A 22900-nucleotide genomic window follows, 5' to 3' on the forward strand; every position below is an offset into this window, starting at 1 on the left:
CACGTGTGTGGCCGTTTTAATTTAGTTATGGAGTGCGCCCGCTGTAGTTCAGTTTTAGTTAAGTAAGAAAATGAAGCGGGTAATTTGAGGTCGTTGATATTTTTATCTGTAAATTTCAGGCAAAAAAGTCTCCTTCAAGCCCATCCATAGGTTTCGTGTCAATGTTACTGTTCGACAGAGGATGACCGGAGCTATCAAGGTATGTTTTTAGAGTGATATAGTGGGATAAATACGCATTTCCTGATACTTTTATAAATTTATGTTCATGTTTGCACGTTTTGATTTTAACGATTAGAACGTTCTCTTTCCAGAGATACAAGAACGATTTTGATTGGTCTAGAGCACTAAAGGGCTTTTTACGATCCAATTGTTGAGCTCCTTTCATCTCAGGACGTGATCCTGTAATGAAGTAGTCTGGTTCCAATGGTTTCCCGTATGCACACACGCGTTCACGTCAAACACGAGACCGGTTCTAAAGTCTACCAAAATTACAAAAATTATACTGCTTGAATCTAAGATTATTTTACAAGTGAAGTGATTTTATAAAAGGGGTTATGTTCTGGTTCCTTTTATGATCACTGCCACAAAGTTCCGTCAAAATATTCAGCAATTAAGTTTAAGAATCGAAGTCTTCGCGTTGGATCACCTCTAAACTTATTAATTTTTGTTTTCTCTACAGGTTTGTAAATAACTTATTAATTTTTTTCTACAGGTTTGTAAATAACTTATTAATTTTTGTTTTCTCCTACAGGTTTGTAAATAACTTATTGATTTTCTTTTTCTCTACAGGTTTGTAAATAACATATTATTTCTGTTTTCTCTACAGGTTTGTAAATAACTAATTAATTTTTGTTTTCTCTTCAGGTTTGTAAATAACTTATTGACTTTTGTTTTCTCTACAGGTTTGTAAATAACTTATTGGTTTTCTTTTTATCTACAGGTTTGTAAATAACCTATACATTTTTGTTTTCTCTACAGGTTTGTAAATAACTTATTGACTTTCTTTTTATCTACAGGTTTGTAAATAACCTATTGTTTTTCTCTTTATCTACAGGTTTGTAAATAACTTATTAATTTTTTTTATCTACAGGTTTGTAAATAACTTATTGATTTTTGTTTTCTCTACAGGTTTGTAAATAACTTATTGATTTTCTTTTTCTCTACAGGTTTGTAAATAACCTATAAATTTCTGTTTTCTCTACAGGTTTTTAAATAACTTATTAATTTTTGTTTTTTTCTACAGGTTTGTAAATAACTTATTGGTTTTTTTTCTCTACAGGTTTGTAAATAACTTATTGATTTTCTCTTTATCTACAGGTTTGTAAATAACTTATTGATTTTCTTTTTATCTACAGGTTTGTAAATAACCTATACATTTTTGTTTTCTCTACAGGTTTGTAAATAACTTATTGTTTTTCTCTTTATCTACAGGTTTGTAAATAACTTATTAATATTTCTTTTTCTCTACAGGTTTGTAAATAACCTATTAATTTTTGTTTTCTCTACAGGTTTGTAAATAACTTATTGATTTTCTTTTTCTCTACAGGTTTGTAAATAACTTATTGATATTTGTTTTCTCTACAGGTTTGTAAATTACTTATCAAATTTTTTTCTCTACAGGTTTGTAAATAACTTATTGATTTTTGTTTTATCTACAGGTTTGTAAATAACTTATAAATTTTACTTTTCTCTACAGGTTAGTTTACTCTTATAAGTTTTTGTTTTCTCTACAGGTTTGTAAATAACTTATTGATTTTCTTTTTATCTACAGGTTTGTAAATAACTTATTAATTTTTGTTTTCTCTACAGGTTTGTAAATAACTTATTGATTTTCTTTTTCTCTACAGGTTTGTAAATAACTTATTGATTTTCTTTTTATCTACAGGTTTGTAAATAACCTATTGTTTTTCTCTTTATCTACAGGTTTGTAAATAACCTATTGATTTTTGTTTTCTCTACAGGTTTGTAAATAACCTATTGATTTTTGTTTTCTCTACAGGTTTGTAAATAACTTATTGATTTTCTTTGTATCTACAGGTTTGTAAATAACTTATTGATTTTCTTTTTATCTATAGGTTTGTAAATAACTTATTAATTTTTGTTTTCTCAACAGGTTTGTAAATAACTTATTGATTTTTGTTTTCTCTACAGGTTTGTAAATAACTTATTAATTTTTGTATTTTCTACAGGTTTGTAAATAACTTATTGATTTTTGTTTTCTCTACAGGTTTGTAAATAACTTATTAATTTTTGTTTTCTCTACAGGTTTGTAAATAACTTATTGATTTTCTTTGTATCTACAGGTTTGTAAATAACTTATTGATTTTCTTTTTATCTACAGGTTTGTAAATAACTTATTAATTTTTGTTTTCTCAACAGGTTTGTAAATAACTTATTGATTTTTGTTTTCTCTACAGGTTTGTAAATAACTTATTAATTTTTGTATTTTCTACAGGTTTGTAAATAACTTATTAATTTTCGTTTTCTCTACAGGTTTGTAAATAACCTATTGATTTTTGTTTTCTCTACAGGTTTGTAAATAACTTATTGATTTTCTTTTTATCTAAAGGTTTGTAAATAACTTATAAATTTTTCTTTTCTCTATAGGTTTGTAAATAACTTATTGATTTTCTTTTTATCTACAGGTTTGTAAATAACCTATTAATTTTTGTTTTCTCTACAGGTTTGTAAATAACTTATTGATTTTCATTTTCTCTACAGGTTTGTAAATAACTTATTGATTTTCTTTTTCTCTACAGGTTTGTAAATAACTTATTGATTTTCTTTTTATCTACAGGTTTGTAAATAACCTAAACATTTTTGTTTTCTCTACAGGTTTGTAAATAACCTATAAGTTTTTGTTTTCTCTACAGGTTTTTTAATAACTTATTAATTTTTTTTCTCTACAGGTTTGTAAATAACCTATTAATTTTTTGTTTTCTCTACAGGTTTGTAAATAACTTATTGATTTTCTTTTTATCTACAGGTTTGTAAATAACTTATTGATTTTCTTTTTATCTACAGGTTTGTAAATAACCTATTGTTTTTCTCTTTATCTACAGGTTTGTAAATAACCTATTGATTTTTGTTTTCTCTACAGGTTTGTAAATAACCTATTGATTTTTGTTTTCTCTACAGGTTTGTAAATAACTTATTGATTTTCTTTGTATCTACAGGTTTGTAAATAACTTATTGATTTTCTTTTTATCTATAGGTTTGTAAATAACTTATTAATTTTTGTTTTCTCAACAGGTTTGTAAATAACTTATTGATTTTTGTTTTCTCTACAGGTTTGTAAATAACTTATTAATTTTTGTATTTTCTACAGGTTTGTAAATAACTTATTGATTTTTGTTTTCTCTATAGGTTTGTAAATAACTTATTGATTTTCTTTTTATCTACAGGTTTGTAAATAACCTATTAATTTTTGTTTTCTCTACAGGTTTGTAAATAACTTATTGATTTTCATTTTCTCTACAGGTTTGTAAATAACTTATTGATTTTCTTTTTCTCTACAGGTTTGTAAATAACTTATTGATTTTCTTTTTATCTACAGGTTTGTAAATAACCTAAACATTTTTGTTTTCTCTACAGGTTTGTAAATAACCTATAAGTTTTTGTTTTCTCTACAGGTTTTTTAATAACTTATTAATTTTTTTTCTCTACAGGTTTGTAAATAACCTATTAATTTTTTGTTTTCTCTACAGGTTTGTAAATAACTTATTGATTTTCTTTTTCTCTACAGGTTTGTAAATAACTTATTGATTTTTGTTTTCTCTACAGGTTTGTAAATTACTTATTTAATTTTTTTCTCTACAGGTTTGTAAATAACTTACTGATTTTTGCTTTATCTACAGGTTTGTAAATAACTTATAAATTTTACATTTCTCTACAGGTTTGTAAATAACCTATTGATTTTTGTTTTCTCTACAGGTTTGTAAATAACTTATTGATTTTCTTTTTATCTACAGGTTTGTAAATAACTTATTGATTTTCTTTTTATCTACAGGTTTGTAAATAACCTATTGTTTTTCTCTTTATCTACAGGTTTGTAAATAACTTATTGATTTTCTTTTTATCTACAGGTTTGTAAATAACTTATTAATTTTTGTATTTTCTACAGGTTTGTAAATAACTTATTAATTTTCATTTTCTCTACAGGTTTGTAAATAACCTATTGATTTTTGTTTTCTCTACAGGTTTGTAAATAACTTATTGATTTTCTTTTTATCTACAGGTTTGTAAATAACTTATTGATTTTCTTTTTATCTACAGGTTTGTAAATAACCTATTGTTTTTCTTTTTATCTACAGGTTTGTAAATAGCTTATTAATTTTTGTTTTCTCTACAGGTTTGTAAATAACTTATAAATTTTGGTTTTCTCTACAGGTTTGTAAATAACTTATTATTTTTTGTTTTCTCAACAGGTTTGTAAATAACTTATTGATTTTTGTTTTCTCTACAGGTTTGTAAATAACCTATTGATTTTTGTTTTCTCTACAGGTTTGTAAATAACTTATTGATTTTCTTTTTCTCTACAGGTTTGTAAATAACTTATAAATTTTTGTTTTCTCTACAGGTTTGTAAATAACTTATAAATTTTACTTTTATCTACAGGTTTGTAAATAACCTAAAAATTTTTGTTTTCTCTACAGGTTTTTTAATTACTTATTAATTTTTGTTTTCTCTGCAGGTTTGTAAATAACTTATTAATTTTTGTTTTCTCTACAGGTTTGTAAATAACTTATTGATTTTCTTTTTCTCTACAGGTTTGTAAATAACTTATAAATTTTGGTTTTCTCTACAGGTTTGTAAACAACTTATTGATTTTTTTTATCTACAGGTCTGTAAATAACTCTTGATTTTTGTTTTCTACAGATTTGTAAATAACTTATTAATTTTTGTTTTCTCTACAGGTTTGTAAATAACTTTTTAATTTTTGCAGGTTTTTATACAATTTGTTTAACTTTTTGGAGGTTTCATACTGACCATCCTTTGTCCTACATAGCCACCGATATTTTTCTAAAATAGAAACTATGATTGGCTGTACTTTCTCTGCTTTTTCTTGATCCCTTCCCTTAATCCTGCTCCCCTCTTGTTTCTATAAAAAAAATGTATAATATGTGTTTGTTTGTACTTCTTTAAGAAGGTCCGGTTTGGATCTAAAACTAAGGCCACCTACCCTAGTATTTAATAACAGTATGTCTTGATACAAATGCAAGTTGTCCCTTTATCTTTGTTCGGGCGGGGGTGGGGTGCAAGTTTATCAACTTAAACACCACAGGGGAATCTGATTGGGTACATTTTGAAATGATTAGGGGTTGAACAAAGAAAATTAAAAGAGCGGGATTTGAATCACCTTTGGATTTACGTACTGACGCTCTAAACCAGCTGAGCTGTATGGGGGCCTCCCTGTTTTGTCAATATCTGTGTATTTTGTTACACTTGCTCGCTTAATTTGTCTAATGCTTACTTAATTGCCCTTGTTGTAACATTTTGTTAGTAAATAAACTCAATCTGTCTTCTCTCGTTTTGTTTCTAGGATGCTAGTGGACAAGTACATCGAGGAACTGGCATTCGAGTTGGATCTTTACCGTAGTCATGGAGACTCACTCTGACCCGAGTAGCATACTCAGTATTGGCCTATTAGACCTTATTAATGCAATTTGCAACGTCACAGCCTTAGTTTTTGCCAAACGAGGTTGGAAAACTAGTTTTTGCCAAACGAGGTTGGAAAACTATAATGGAAAGCCATGAATGCAAATCAAAAACAGAAAGTCATCGGTTGTAGAAATGTTACACATTTTAATGTTCAAAAATTTGTTGAATTTTTGGAAACAAATCATATCAAGAGATATTTCAGCTCATGAATCTTTACAGAAAATGTAAAATTTTGTCATTATTTTGTTTTAAACACGATTGATTGTTTTGATGGCAACACCACTGACCAGCCTTGTTTGGCATCGGTGTCGGGCATAGCATCTTATTCCAACTATCAGTCTAAGGTTATTATAGACAGTTGCATAGCGTCTAACTCTCTCCTGATTCTGTAGGAAGCTCTCTGAAAATAAAGCCATCTTTCCATGTTCTGATAAACACATTTTTGACAATCTCCCTGATTATGGAAACCTTTACCCCTTTTCCCCATTGAATAATTAAAGATCTCCCTGATTGTTGCTCAAATTCTCCCCCGACTGCAAGATGCAAATGTGGGACTTTTGTATAGAATTATGTCTTCTTGGAGTTTGTTATGTTGTACTTGCCCTGCCTCATGATATCCCACCAGGCTGATTTAAACAATTATGTACATAATGATGAGAGTATTGTTATAAAGCGCTATACAGCAAATCTAACTTATACATTGCATTAAGGTAGACTACCTTTTTTGTTTGAGAAAGTCATATATTATTTCGAAAAATTGTTGCATTTAACATGTTTTTAAATAATATTACTGTATTAACATGTTTTTAAATAATATTACTGTATACTTTATTTTAAAACTGGCTCATCCTTTCAAAAATTCCAAATTGATATGCAAAATAAATAAACATGGGGAAGGAAGTGGGCATGGGGCTGTGTTTTGTTTTGAGATATACATATTTATTGGAGAAGTATTGGTTTTGAGAAGAACTGAATTTAAGAAAGATTAGAGTCACACCTCAAGTAGCCTTGATTTCAAGTCTGAGACTGCGTTTGTTTCTCTACATCAGCCACGCACCCCCCTGCAGATTTGCTATCACATGCTCTATCCGGCCGGACGTGAGGTTTATCCACAAGAGGGCGCTGTTTGGCTGAAACCATAGAAATAGAACCTGAAACTTTCAGCTATCTCGGGACAACTATAAACCGCACGATCACAGACTTGGAACCAAGGCTACACCTCGACCAATTTTATTACGTATTCTCAAAAATACGCATAAATTTCTACCAGTTCTTATAATGAAACCATGCAGCTTTTAAAATCTTGTATATACACCTCGGGAAGAAAATAATGTCAGACTTTCGTGTGAAGTAAGACTTTCTATAGACTTTACCTGGTAATTCAATAAAGCAATGCTGTTTTTTTGTCCAAATAAAATAAGTCGTGCTCAAGATGATCTGCATCTTAGCGTATATTTTGGTCCTCCTTGGCATTTATAACAAACACTGTCAGACTTTTTGTCAGTATGACTCGCCCCTGAATTTTATATGAGATTGAAAATTATATAATGTTTTAATTTTGCACAAAAAAAGTGCTCAATGTTTAATTTATTTTAGATTCAAGTAGATAGATTGTATTTTATTTATCTTTGTGTTTACGGAAAAAACATGCCTTTGTAATAAATGGTTAGCAGCTGTCAAAAATTAGAAGTGTCTCGGGATTCAAATTTATTATAGGAGTACTCTATTAGATAAACAATAAAACAATTAATTGTCCAATGAGGGCTTCGTCTGTTACGCTAATTAGTTGCTTAAAGGCACCGGACACTTAGTAATTAATTACTCAAAATAATATTACCATAAAAACTTATTTAGTAACGAGCAACGGAAAGCTGTTGATATAAATCATTTTGAGAAACGGCTCCCTCTGAAGTAACCCAGTTTTTTGAGAAAGGTAAATTCGCCCCCAAGTATTTGATTGACTAAAGAGGTCTTGAATTCGAGGCAAAATGAAGCACACAACTTGTGCGACAAGGGTGTTCTTCCATTATTCTTGAACCCCAATATTCACAGTTTTTTAATATTATTAAAATATGCATAATTAAATGTCGAGATACACCATGTGAGAACACAGGGCTCAATTTCATAGAGCTGCTAAGCACAAAACTTTGCTTAGCATGAACATTTTGCCTTAATATGAACGGAAATTAACTAAATTTCCACGTGAGTTTCATAGATAAGCAAACAACAGCTAAATACCAGAAACAAGCAATAAGCAACAAATGAAAATTTGGTCGGTAATCATGTTTTTATGAAGGAAAATAAATTCATGCTAAGCAAATGTTTGTGCTTAGCATGAAATTGGGCCCTGATCTTTGACAATATTGCCAAAGTGTCCAGTTTCTTTAAAGCTTGGGCCCACTTTCATAGAGCTGCTTGAGCACAAAAAGTAGCTTATTTAGCACAAAATAATTATGATTAACAGAATAGGGTTACCATCCACAATAGCATGTCAAATGTAAGTTATGACAGGTATCTTGCTCCGATTTGCTTAGCAAGGGAGATCCAATCATAAAGACAGAGCATTACGGGGGTTGGAGGGGGGGGGGGGGAGGGGTAACATATCGCTGAATTTTACAAAATAAAACAAACATTTCCCACCCCCTAAGTAAAGCTAAGTTTTCGTTTCCCTCGTCCACACTCCACTGTATGAAAAGGCCATAATACAAAAACAAATTGTTGATCGTCGGTTTATTTTTGTTGGATGGGGAGGTAGGGCGGTTTTTATTTTTATGTTTTTTTGTGTGTGTGTGTTTTTTACAGTGTCGTGACATGGCCTAATATGAAGGGAAAAAATAATCAGCACAAACACTATAACATAGGGTTTGTGCGTTTTTGATGTTTTCAAATGTTTTCTCAAACTTTTATTTTTCTCCTAGATGACATTATTTTTCTGTAAACATTTTCGAAAAATTTAAGCGCAGTGTAGCCTAGCCCAAGTAAATATTTTGAGGAATTGCTCTTGCTTTGCCAACATGAAGGATCATCTTTAAAAACCTATAAATTGTGAAAAAAATACCACCGAAAAAATTGACCGAAAGTTCATTAAAAAGATTGTTCTTTAATGATAAAAAAAATGGGGTCGGGGCGTTTTGAACGGTCAGGCGGGGACGATTAACAATTTTGTTTTTGTATGTGGCCGTGACTTGACATTGCGCTTTTGCGCATGCGCAATTAGAAGGAGTTGTTGTAAACAGGAAAGATGTGCACTGTCAAAATGTCGTCTGCTAGATGCGTGTGTTCAAACTCAAAATGCTATCACTGCAAACGCCGGTAAGTACGAATATTCATGTTCAGTTTGTTCATGATTATGTCAAGAAATAGTGATTGGTTAATTGGCTGGCATCAATAACTTTATAGGGCAATTTTGGGCAACCAAAGTTATCGGTTGTTGTGTAACGTGAAATGTCTAAAAAGTGCCCAGTGTTCGTACGTACGTCCGGTACCGTTGACTGTGTACACTCGGCCCATTGCCATGCTTGCAGTACACGGTCATCAATCACTACTACTGACACTACCCTTCCAGTCCTGACAGGGCAAGCAGTTGGGTGCAAAAGCATCACGAATGTTGACAGTATCACAATTTGTGTAGCTTATAAATCCTAAATTAAAAGATGTTTTGTGTGCTTGCAGCGTGGCAGGTCCACATTCTTTTCTTGTGATAAATTTGGGAAGGTCCCTCGATCACCCCATCACTGTTGCTGTTGCCCATGTGTGATACTGATACCTAGCTAAGGACCCTGTTTTAGTGTTTGCTAAAGAGCTATTTGGTTTGACCATCGAGAAATAGAGGGCACGTCGCACTGCAGCGATAACAAAAACGATAACGATAACCACACAAAGATAACGCATTCTATTGGTTGAATTTCTCCGTGCAGAATACGCACATTCTTATTGAATCAATCAAAGGTGTGCATTTTTAACAGGATCGTTATAGTCTTTCGTTATCACTGCAGTGTGACTGGCCCTTAAGAACCCTACATGGTTTGATTCACTGCGTGAGAGTTGGTGTTGCATGTTCTCTCCGCTAGTCTAAGCCATGAGAGTTTTTCCTCTCTCTGGAAAACTCAAACACTTGCGATTTCTGGCTGCACTATGTGTTCATAATGGGTCAATGTGGCTGGCTGTCAAACAAAGTCACCCTTGCATTTACCTTGCTGCATCCGATAATCCCAACTCAGCTGACTGACTGAAGCTAAAAGATGACAAACTAACTTAGCTTACAAACTTCAGGAAATCACAAAGAATTCTACACAAACGACACAAAAGCCAAGACCTCTGTTGCCTTTGGTGTTTGCCTTGGTGCCTCTTTAAATGTTTGTTATAGACTTTAAGATTTTCTAATGGAAGTGCAATATGCGAAATAAAATTAAAATAGCCTTACCCCTTTAAGCAGTATTTAAATATCACCTTTCTGTTGGTTACACCGCCCTCCCCCCCCCCTCCCCAGCCACTAGAAAACAGAATTACCACTTGGGAAAGAAAACAAAGGCAAACTCTGTATTGAATGGTATTTTATTTTCTCTGCTTCCTTTTTTTTTCACTCCAGATGGATCGCATTGCCCTGGACAGTTCAACTCATGGTGTTGAACTTGTCAAATTCAAGGACTAGCAGTCTCACCATTCATCAACTTTGAACTTCATCGCTTGAAATTATAATGGTGAGTTCTCAAATTGTATACTCCACTCTCATCACCAATTGTCTGAATTTAGAAATTGATCATCTAATTTGTCCCTAACCAGCCCCTATTCCTAACATGCCCTGGCCCCTCTATTCTGCCAATCTCAAGCCACGCCCCTGACATAGCAACCCCGTCTTGTCCTTTTGGACCCTTCCCCAGTTTGTTTACCTCTTCTAGTACCCCCAAACCATCCACTTTTCTGCCATTCTGTTGACCCTTTCCCATTTCATTACCCTCCTAGTGTACAGTATGCAACCATCCCAAGATCCCCAATTAGTTGTTTGCTATTTTGTAACCCCCCCCCAAAAAAAAAAAATATAAAAAAAATATGGTACCCTACCAAGTCAAATCTGTAATTTTATCCAATAATGCACCCTTTTTTATTTGCCATCTCAACCTGTCCCAAACATGATACCCTTCTACTTTAAAAGCACCAATCCCAAATCCCCCCCACCATGCCATTGTAACCCCACCCCAAATATCTTACCCATTCTCTACTTCAGGCCTACAAACTAAAAAAAAACAGTTTCTCTTTCTTGTCTGGGCTTTTTACAAGAAAGAAGGAGGATGGCCCTTTTTAAATCAAAGTTAAAATTTGCAAAGAAAGACTATAAGTTTTTAGGTGAAAATAATCAAACATGATGAAACTTTATAAAATAAATCTTTAAAACATTATTGAAGCAGCAGTGAAAAAAAATAAAGTGTTGGGTATTTAAGCTGTCTAAAGTATCAAACGGAAATATGTACCCCACTTTTCTACCTTTCAGAATCTGCCCCCAACATGATACCCCTTCTACTTCAATGTGTATATCTTAAGCCCACATACTTAAACAAAAAGTTTCTCGTTTTGTCTGTCTAGAAGAAAGATGGAGGCCACTTTTTTAATCAAAGATAGCATTTTTTTCACCCAACTGGCATCTAGGTCAAAACCCTGTGTCATTACTCATTAAAAACTGCTAAATGTTAAAAAACAGATGTTTTCTGATGAAACTTTATTTAAAATATAATTAAAAACATTGATGAAGCAGAAGTGTAAAAAAAAGTGGTTTAGTTTTTAGGCGATCTAAAGTATCAATCCAAAATATGCACCCCACGTTTCTGCCTTCAGGATCCGCCCCCATGATGTTACCCCTTCTACTTCAATGTGTATCTTAGGCCTACATAATAAAAAAAACAGTTTCTCAGTTTGGATTTTTACAAGAAAGAAGAAGGCCACTTTTTTAATCCAAGATAGCATTTTGTTTCACGAAACTGGCATCTAGGTCAACTTCCTATCTAGATAATTCACACTCATTAAACAACTGCTACAAAAATGAGAATGTTAAAAAATATGTTTTTTGATGAAACTTTATTTTAAAAAACCACATGAAAAACAATATTGAAGCAGCGGGACCAGAAAAAGTGGTATAGTTTTTACTTCAAATCTGTATAAATCCTATGCACCCCATTCTTCTGCCATTTAGGACCCGCCCCCAATATGTTACCCCTTTTACTTCAAATCTGTATCAATCCTATGCACCCCACTCTTCTGCCATTTAGGACCTGCCCCCAACATGTTACCCCTTTTACTTCAAATCTGTATCAATCCTATGCACCCCATTCTTCTGCCATTTAGGACCCGCCCCCAACATGTTACCCCTTTTACTTCAAATCTGTATAAACCCTATGCACCCCACTCTTCTGCCATTCAGGACCCACCCCCAACATGTTACCCCTTTTACTTCAAATCTGTATCAATCCTATGCACCCCATTCTTCTGCCATTTAGGACCCGCCCCCAACATGTTACCCCTTTTACTTCAAATCTGTATCAATCCTATGCACCCCACTCTTCTGCCATTCAGGACCCACCCCCAACATGTTACCCCTTTTACTTCAAATCTGTATAAACCCTATGCACCCCACTCTTCTGCCATTCAGGACCCACCCCCAATATGTTACCCCTTCTACTTCAAATCTGTATTAATCCTATGCACCCCACTTGTCTGCCATTCAGGACCCACCCCAACATGTAGGGTGTGTTTGGGTGGCACGGTTGGCTTGTGCGTAAAGCGCTCGCCTCTCACCAAGGTGACCCCGGTTCAATTCCCGGCCAGGGCCATATGTGAGTAGAGTATTGTGTTGGTTCTCTTCTGTGCCGAGAGGGTTTTCCAGACTATCCGGTTTTCCTCCCTCAGGAAAAATCAAACACTTTCGATCTTGGCTGTGCTCTGTAACATGTGGTCATAATGGGTTGATGTGGTTGGCAGCTTTATGCGCCCTTGCATGCCTGCTTCTCGAACACGTTGTAGAAGCGTCCTTCACAATTCAGCTCTTAGCTGTGAGTAAGGATGATTAGCCCCCCCCCCACCCCTTCTACTTCAAACCTGTATCAATACAGTATGCCCCCCCTTGTCTGCCAACAGGACCCGCCCCAAACATTTTACCCCCAAGCTTCTACTTCAAATCTGTATCAATCCAATATGCACCCCCTTGTTTGACATTCAGACCCCGCCCCCAACATGTTACCCTTTCTACTTCAAATCTGTATCAATCCAATATGCCCCCCTTGTCTGCCAACAGACCCGCCCCAACATTTTACCCCCAAGCTTCTACTTCAAATCTGTATCAATCCAATATGCACCCCACTTGTCTGCCATTGAAGACCCGCCCCCACCTTTTTACCCCTTTTACTTTAAATCTGTATCAATCCTATGCACCCCACTTGTCTGACATTCAGGACCCGCCCCCAACATATTACCCCTTCTACTTCAAATTTGTATCAATCCAATATGCACCCCACTTGTCTGCCATTGAAGACCCGCCCCCACCTTTTTACCCCTTTTACTTTAAATCTGTATCAATCCTATGCACCCCACTTGTCTGACATTCAGGACCCGCCCCCAACATATTACCCCTTCTACTTCAAATCTGTATCAATCCTATGCACCCCACTTGTCTGACATTCAGGACCCGCCCCCAACATATTACCCCTTCTACTTCAAATCTGTATCAATACAATATGCACCCCCTTGTCTGCCATTCAGGACCCGCCCCCAACATATTACCCCTTCTACTTCAAATCTGTACCAATCCTATGCACCCCACTTGTCTGACATTCAGGACCCGCCCCCAACATATTACCCTTTCTACTTCAACTATGTATCAATCCAATATGCCCCCCTTGTCTGCCAACAGACCCGCCCCAACATTTTACCCCCAAGCTTCTACTTCAAATCTGTATCAATCCAATATGCACCCCACTTGTCTGCCATTCAGGACCTGCCCCCAATGTATTACCCCCTTCTACTTCAAATCTGTATAAATCCTATGCACTCCACTTGTCTGACATTCAGGACCCGCCCCCAAACATATTACCACACTTCTACTTCAAATCTGTATCAATCCTATGCACCCACCCCAACATGTTGTTACCCCTTCTATTTAAAATCTGTCACCAACCCACATGCACCCCCTGTCTGCCATTCAGGACCAACCCCCACCATGTTACCCCTTCTTTACTTCAAATCTGTATCAACCCAAAACTAGACCCCCTTGTCCGCTATTGACCCACCCCCAACATGTTACGCCTTCAAAACTGTAGGCCTATCAACCAGAAATGTAAAAAGTATGTCTTTAAACAAAGAATTATATTCCGCACTGCTTATTAATAAGAAATAGATTGTACCTCATCTGAGTTTCTTAAAGGGAATACCAAAAAACACTGCATCTCTATTCGGTCATGGAACTACATTTATAAGATTTTATAGTTAAACACTTTTAGAAAATGAAAGTTTATGGCGGGCATAAACCCCCGCCTTCCAGCAAACAATTTGTACGCTTGTGAAAATGTTGATAATCATGAACCAGGCACCTCATCAGTTTAGTTTACAGGGTACATACATCTAAAAACTGATCTAATTGTCACCCACAAAATGATGAAATCATGAACAACAATTTATTTAGCCTAACAGGGTACAATGATTTGCCTATGATCATATTGCCTGGGGTATACACACAGTACTAGAGTGGGGGCGGGGAGGGGGCTGGGATCGACTTCAAATCTGTTTCCACTTTTGTTCTTGACCCGTCCCAAATATTACTTCCTCTTGTATCTCAACCCGTTGCTAATACCTTGTACTTTAGTGTTTTATGCTGTACCACCAAATGGTATCCCTTGGCTGATGGCAGTGGATGAGGCCACTAGACAGTGGTTGCTTCACAGTATATTGGATACATATAAGGTTTTGTTCTTGATGAGGCGAGAAGAGATGCACACCAATTGTCTGTCAGTCTAGACCCATCCCCTTATGATCACCCCTTATAAGATGTACAACACTTATCTACCAATCTGGATCCACCGCCATTCATCAGCCCCCTACTACGAACTGAGTTACTTGTATACAATATAATAATAATAATACAAAGCGTTTATATAGCGCTCTACGGAGAACAGAGCGCTTTACATGAGACTAGGACAAAAAGAAAAACAAACGAACTAGGATTGGTTGGGGAAACAGAAATGTCTTGAGGAGGCTTTTGAACACAGGCAAAGAGATCACCTCTCGCAGACCCGCATGGAGCTCATTCCATAGGCGAGGGGCAGCAACTGTATTCCTCTTGCACGACATGTTATTCATGCATTCATTTTGTCCTTTGAATATTTTTGTTTATAGAACACTCAAGATGATGACAAGCATTGGGATAAAAGATGCGCCCGCCTGACTGAAGAGAGCCTGTGAGATGCTGCCTCGTCATGACTTCAAATACGCCATCTTCTCACCGTCTCAAGCTAAATTCAGTTCAACTTTACGATTCATATCAATACTAAGATAAGGTACGTCTCATGTAGTGAGTTTTAATTATTGTAAAAAGATCTGTTTACAGGGACTCTTATTTAAAAGACATCAGACATCAGTCTTTACTGTTTACAACTTGATACAAAGTTGATATTTGTTTCAAAAGCTATGAATTTAATTCAAAGCAAAGTGTGGTGCGTAAACAGATCTTTACCATGTAAAGTCCTATGACTGCTTATGTGATTGCTGAATATTGTCATGTACATTTTATAACTCCTTTGATTCATCAGGCCTGATACTTTGCGGAGACAAATTACGCAGCAATTGCCTCCATGCACACGGTCTTGGTCATTGCCTTGGCGCCCAAAATGTTCCGGTACTTATTTAAATTTCCCTCATACTCGTTTTACTGAGCAAAAGCTGCCTTGCCCTTACAAGAATGAAACATCAGGCCTGAATCAAGGTTAACGAAATGCAGAAATCAACAGGGTAACATTTTTTACTGAATACAAAGCAATGAAATGAAAAGTCATGCAACCTCGTTGCAGTATGCATGCATGGTATGGGTATATGTAAAGTTAACACAATTTTTACAAAGGTCAGACAGAGTTAAAACAGGTTTTAAATACTTAGTTTGGTTGTATATGGGGTAAATATGATGTATTTGTATCATGCGTGATGATATTTATCTGCAAAACATTGTACGAACCGAGCAGGGCCTTATGTTTTAACCATAATCATAATGTATGGAAACTTAGAGTGAACATCTGCATTTCCACAAAGTTAGATGCTTTAGTACATAAAGTACTGTATTGTATCTTTCCACCATTTTATCTTAAAAAGTAGATTCTGCAAAGCCACGAGAACCCAAAATACAGAGTTATATAATTTCTTTGGATTTCTTTAATGTATTTAACTTGGAAATTTGGCAATGCAGATGGTCGTTCTAAGCTTCCATACAATTTTTAGCAACAGGTTTGAAGTCTGGCGCCTCGTCTCTTAGTGCTATTACAACACCATTCTGAATGTAGGTACCAGACTAAATTCTTCACACACTTGTTTAATATAGCTTATGTTATCAAGATTCTTGTGTATAAAAAGGCCCTTTTTAACAAGCTAATTAAATAAAACAGCTTCTGAATTCAAAGTTGAGTGGAGCATACTATCTGTTACACTTGAAAATAAGAAGTTAGAAGTTATGAACGCTTGTTCTGTGCATTTAAATTGATGTAAATAAGAGTTATAGCATGTACAATGTACGCTAAGTGCCGTCTTAGAGTTATAATAAGCAATTTTTTCTTTAAAAAGACACTTTCCTGTGAGAATTTTTGTTACCAGAACTCGTATACCATGTAGAATGTTAATAGGGCACTCTGGAGTGTATTCCATACTGTTTTAGGGGTGTTTTGGAGGGTTTCAACTGTCAAGTTTTGAAATTTTCAGTTATTTTTAGAGTGTTTTTGGCAAAAAAAAAAAGTTCGAATAAAAATTAACGAGCATGCGTTTCAGGCGATTTTAAGAAAATGATTTACCAAAAAAAAAAATTTAGTGGTGATTTTTGCAAATTTTTACAATTTTGGATTTTCTTTAATGGAAAATAAAAAAAATTAACGAGCGTACGTTTCAGGCGATTTTAAGAAAATCATTCACCGTTAATTTTCATTTTTTTTTTTTTTTTTATTAAAAAGTAAATAAAATTTAATTAAAAAAAAAATCTCGCCTCCACTTTCCTTCCTACCCGGTCCACCTCTCCCCCTCTCTCTCTCTCCGGGTCCACGCCTCCCCCTGGTGTATCTCCGCCTTGTTGCCTCCTCGTCGTGGTCCGGGGTCCGTGGGCGTTCCTCTGGTGTCTCCATGGTGGTAGTGTCCTGGCCGGGGCTCGAACCCGCACAGATGTCTCCAGTGTAGTCCTCCAAAGCCGTCTCCTTATCCGCTAGGCTATGGCGTCTTCCGGGTTGGAAAAAATTTTTTCGATGTGGTAAACATTAGAACGAAATTTGATGTACACATGTATTATACGCGTAAATACAGGGTAGCGATTCAGTCGTAAAAAGAGCGCCCTCTTGTGGCTATATTAATTAATATGTAATTAATAGTGCCAAAACAATTAATATTGCCACAAGAGGGCGCGCTCTCTCAAAAAAAATTCTTGAATCAAGACTACGAATCAATAGCCTACTCGGCCACATGGAAACATAAACTTGTTGTCTGTTTTGTTTTTAATATAAAATTTAATACGTTTTTATTTTATTTTTTATTTTATTTAATAAGCTAAGATTGCCTAATGTGCACATGTTTGTTTCATTTTGTGAAGTCAAATAAATCTTTTGAACAAATAAATACAGGTTTGGCAACAAAATAATGACAATCAGACAAAAAAACATGTTTAGATTCATAGTGTACCATTTTAATTATTTGGATAATTTCAATACAGTTTAAAATGCTACAACATGAATTATCGTTAATCATTCATTTTTGATTAAATCTAGAATATCTATAATCAGCTAATATCTATAATCAGCTTTTTACCATTAAATTATTGACATAAATAATACTACTCTGATGTGGAAATAATTGTGCCAATATTAATGACATGGATCATGAATAAGTAGGCCAACACTGAAACTAAAAATGCTTATTGGTAGGTGGTGACCATTTCAAAGTCCTACAAAAAATGTCATTTGATAATTGCAAGTTTGACATGGATAACTAAATACATGTAGGTAAAACTTGTCTTCTCAAACCCTTGAGCCCATTATTTTGTTTAAATTATCTATTAAGCTTAGAACAGTCATTACTGGATATTTGTGATTATCGTCCTTAAAGGCACTGGACATTATTGGTAATGACTCAAAATAATTGTTAGCATAAAACTTTACGAACAAGCAATGGCATAAGGAAGTTTTTGAGAAAGAGGTTATTTCTCACCCAAATACTAAAAAACTTCAGGCCTGAAGCCTTTTATTATAAGCACATAAACTTAGTGCATGCATCAAGGGTGTTTTTTTCTTTCATTAATTTCTTGCAGCTTTGATGAACAGTTGAGTAAAAATTTTCACAGGTTTGTTATTTTAAGCATATTTTGGGAAACACCAAGTGAGAATACTGGTCTTTGAAAATGACCAAATGTGTCCAGTGCCTTCAAGGTATAACAGTTAAGGTAATGTCACACTGGGCACATTTTACAGGCAACTTGGAGGCAACCAGGCACAAGGAACACTTTGGCAGCATAAATATACATTTTTCTTGTAAATCACAATCCCCTAGGTAATAATAACTGAAATGCGAATGAATTTTCTTTTTAAAGATTGCCTGGAACTGGTTGCCTGTAAATTCCCCAGTGTGACACAACCTTAAATCTCAAATTGTTTTTTTTCCGACTAAGATTCTCTTTACTACAAAATTTGCACAAATCAGATTACACAATCTTATTGTCCATGTAGAAATCAGAAGTTAATGTCCACGAAGGACTCTGACAGTGCTGTCCATGTAGGAATCAGATGTTGATGTCCATGTAAGAAACCCCATGTTGCTGTCCATGTAGGAATCCAAACGTAGCTGCCCGATGTAGGAATCACAAGCAGATGGCAATGTTGGAATCAAACATCACAAGCCCATTTAAGAATTGGCTGTCTGACCTGTACACAAAAATGAAAACCACAAAAATTACGTCAATAATATGTCATGAATGATATGTAGAAAGCACACTGTATTAATCCTATCGAGCTATAGTAAACTTTCCTGGGCCCAATTTCATGGCGCTGCTTACTGCCAGTTCTGTGCTTCACCATTATTTGCTTACAGGGCAAGCCCCAAATTTCTGTGCTAGCTGTGTAAGCAAAGATTGTCTAGTAATGTGGAGTCAAAATTCCCTACTTACTGAAATACGCTTACAAGTTGTACATGCAGAATTACTTGCTTCCCTAACCGCCAATGTTTATGGCCCTGTTTTGAATGAAACCTTTTGTAAAACTATATTCACCATCAATAATGGCTAAACTGTCCCAATTTTATTTTATTTTATTGTTTCTAAACAATCTGTGACAAGTTTCTCATAAGCAAGTATGTACATAAAAGTATGTTAAACTGTGCAATAAATGATATGCCACAAGAAACATTCCATTTCTCAATAATAAATCTTTTACATTTTAAACTAAAGCAAGCAAATTTGGCATTTGACCAAAATATTTATTCCCAATAAATATTGAGTTGTGTTTGAAGAATAAAATTATGTTTGTCATACCCATTAACTGCTTAATGTCCATATGTGTGTACAAAATCAAGAGAGAGAAAAAAATTGTTTCTCCAAGAATTGTTCAAATTGTTCCAGAAGAAACTTGGGAAATTTTTGTTTCTTAGATGCAATCACTGTTCAAAAAATTATGCAAAAATTATGCAAAGAATTGTTTAAACTACACATCAATCTCTTAAAATGTTAGGGTAAGTGTTGAACAAATGGGGTTTTGATTAGATTTGGAAATCGGGTCAAAGGCAGTGGACACTATTGGTAATTGTCAAAGACCAGTCTTCTCACTTGGTGTATCTCAACATATGCATAAAATAACAAACCTGTGAAAATTTGAGCTTAATTGGTCGTCGAAGTTGCGAGATAAAAATGAAAAAGAAAAACGCCTTGTCACACGAAGTTGTGTGCTTTCAGATGCTTGATTTCGAGACCCCAAATTCTAAATCTGAGGTCTCAAAATTAAATTCACAGAAAATTACTTCTTTCTCGAAAACTACGTCACTTCAGAGGGAGCCGTTTCTTACCATGTTTTAACCCATCAACCTCTCCCTATTACTCGTTACCAAGTGAGGTTTTATGCAAAAAAAAAAAATAGTTTTGAGTAATTACCAATAGTGTCCACTGCCTTTAAGGTTAGAAATTGGAATTTTGAAATAACATGTATCACAACAAAACATTTGTATCCAAGGGAAAAAATTATTTGAAAAAGTTTACCCCTGATAAAATTTATGTTCAATGACCCTTGGTATAAATAGTTGGGGAAAAGTCAGAGAATTTTAGGTGATTGGTTTCAGCATTAAAAAAAGTAAAAATTGGATGAGAAAGATGTGTGCCTCAAGTGAAGATACAGCTGTCATAGAACAGGGTCCTGACTTAAGGAAGGTTGTCCTAAACAAACTCACAGCCAAGCCATGATGATCAGGATAAGTGTACTGGCATATCATGTTTACTCACCCTGTTTAAGATGTAATGAAGATGTTCACACTGTAGCATGACCCTTGATTGACCTTGACCACGAACAACAGCACACTAGTAAAAAAAAAGTTATAAATTGTATTCAAAAGAGATAAAATTGTAGAAGAAACCAACAGAGGAAAAACAATATTATCAAGTGAAAGCCAGCAAACATTTTTATTTGATTTGTATAAAGTTAGATTTGAAGATTGTTTTGGAAAAAAAACCTTAGAACTTCACACAGGTTTGATAAGAAAAAAAAGGTAAAAGAACTTTTAAACTTGACTGGAAGCAAATTGTGTTCATCAAAATACCTTTACCAGAAATTACGTTTCTCAAAACACCTTAAAGAAAATTATGTTTCTCTAAACACCTTAACACAAATTATGTCTTTCAAAACACCATTTTTAACAATGTTTCTCACAATACCTTAAAAAACGAAAATTCACAAAAAACCTTAAAAATTAATTATTTTTCTCAGAATACCACCAAAAATATCCTGTTTATAAAAACACCTTTAAACAATTTTTAACAAAAATTGAAAAAAGTATTTCAATAACAAACAGAAAAACTGTAAAAAACAAAAGCTGAACAAAAGCTGAACAAAGTACATATAAAAAAAGGTCTGGTGAAAAGGAAATACTTTTTGTTCCTTTCAAAATATTTTTTTGTAGTTTATGGGGAAACAACATGGATTAAAAATATCTATTGTATACACTTCACTGGAAAAAAAAATACCTTGAGCTCAAAATACCTTGAGCAGAAAATGTTGTTTCTCAAAATACCTTAAAAAAAAAGTTTCTCAAACCACCTTAAAAAATATTTATGTTTCTCCAAATACCTTTAAATGTCACAACTCAGAGATGAAACTAAGCATCCATGTTGGAGAGGTGCTGGTTGACTGGTTAGTAGGCAGTTCTCCTAGTGATATTCCATCTTAGATGATGCACTCAGCACACAAAGTTGACCGCCATGAGCTGGAGCGCCCTCGGAAGTCCAGTTCTTGAGGTGAAAGGTGGGGATAGTTTGATCTGCAACAAAGGAAATCATACAGTGAATAAAGTAAATAAATTAGTAAAAACACTACAGTCAATATTAGAGAGCTCCCATTTTGTGCTCACCATTTATGTCATTGTTACAGCTTGCCAGACTCCATCTGAGTCCAAAGTACTGGCACAATACTAGACAAGTTTCATATGCTTTGTGTATTGTTAGTGAATTTTAACACTTTGTCCAAGACCCGAGTACTGAACTTGAGCATAGTGCACAGAGTGCTATGTTATTCAACGAACCTTTACAACTAACAGTACGATACAATTAAAACTTTTCATCGACCTGGAACTTCATAGACCTATATAGAACCCCTTGCATAGCCCAGCCCTTACTAATTAGGACGTCAAAAAGCCCATAACTTTCCCCTCACTGCTGAGATCAATGGAGAGCTATCATTGGCTGAGTGAGAGTCATGCGCAGTGGGTACATGTTTACTTTCATTGTTTAGTATTGAAGCCGGCGGCCAATGCAAGAGGTCTGTTTATGTCATTGGACAAGAGCGCCCTCTATAGAGGTCAATAGATTGTTGCTCATCATGACATCTTGGACCGTCCTATTCCTAGTACGCTATGCATACTTTGTAGCTGTTTTTGTGTTTGTTTCCAATATCTGTCACCGTATTTACATCAAGCTCTTCTTCTAGTACTAATATAACTTTCTAAAAAAGACATGGTGATGATGTGAGCAATGTCAATCAATCTGTTTACTAAAAATGCGGAGTTTTATTTGATGAATTAAAAACAACAAAATTAATGTACAATTGCTGATTTTGGTTTACTGTTTCTATAGACCTATAGACTAAAACAGCTACCTTGGTACCATAGACATTACACGAAAGACCGTACAAATGATGGATGTTTATGAGCACTTACTTACTGTACAAGAACTGACGAAGCCAAGCGTAGAAACGATGAAGCTGCCGCCGGCCAGCACGTCCTGTCAACGGCATGCATTGCTGCTCTGAGTAGGAGCAAGTGCACGGAAGAAACACAGTAATCCACATCAGTTTTCACTTCCTTCTAACAGCCCACAACCAGTCACCACGGAACTAAGGCATGATTCTGAGCATTAGGTGGATACTCAAGACTTTGATGAACAGCCACGTTTAATAAGAAGTCCTTCGATCATGTTAAATACATACATTTTGTTGAATTACTCATCTGTCATCACTGCCAAACGTAAACATCACTCCTTTCAGCAAGACACATGACGTCATAACTGACTACAATTGAACTAAAGAGGGCGCACTCTATAAAAACAGAAAGTTATTTATTTTTGTTGATTCGGCGTGAGTAATGGCTTAAGTGCGGGGATTCCCCATCATCATCATCATCAATCTTGCCCTGTTCACTCGTGTGGTGCGGGTAGTGTATGCGGGGCACTCTGACCCCCCCCCCCCCCGAAAAAATAAAATTGCATCAGAAAAAATAACATGCAAGAGCCTTCGAGAGAGTCTTTTTCTGCAATCGGTCCATTTTGTTGTATTTC

The 22900-nt window shown here is 34.8% G+C and overlaps 2 long non-coding RNA genes across 3 annotated transcripts; one reads left to right on the forward strand and one right to left on the reverse strand.

The window, feature by feature from the left end:
* The first annotated feature begins 8888 nt into the window (after positions 1 to 8888).
* On the forward strand, positions 8889 to 17159 carry LOC139950917 (uncharacterized). The gene is made up of 4 exons (XR_011787713.1): positions 8889 to 8973; positions 10250 to 10361; positions 15037 to 15197; positions 17053 to 17159. It is a non-coding gene; the product is annotated as an uncharacterized lncRNA (long non-coding RNA).
* Positions 17160 to 18658: 1499 nt separating this feature from the next.
* On the reverse strand, positions 18659 to 22599 carry LOC139950918 (uncharacterized). 2 transcript variants are annotated; one of them, XR_011787715.1, is made up of 4 exons: positions 22289 to 22599; positions 21201 to 21390; positions 20360 to 20434; positions 18659 to 18797 (listed from the first exon to the last, which is right to left on the reverse strand). It is a non-coding gene; the product is annotated as an uncharacterized lncRNA (long non-coding RNA). The 2 variants fall into 2 exon arrangements; XR_011787714.1 differs by having other exon boundaries at positions 22285 to 22599.
* Between the last annotated feature and the right edge of the window lie 301 nt (positions 22600 to 22900).

The sequence above is a fragment of the Asterias amurensis genome, chromosome 18 (assembly GCF_032118995.1).
Source record: "Asterias amurensis chromosome 18, ASM3211899v1".
Classification (NCBI taxonomy): Eukaryota; Metazoa; Echinodermata; class Asteroidea; order Forcipulatida; family Asteriidae; genus Asterias; species Asterias amurensis.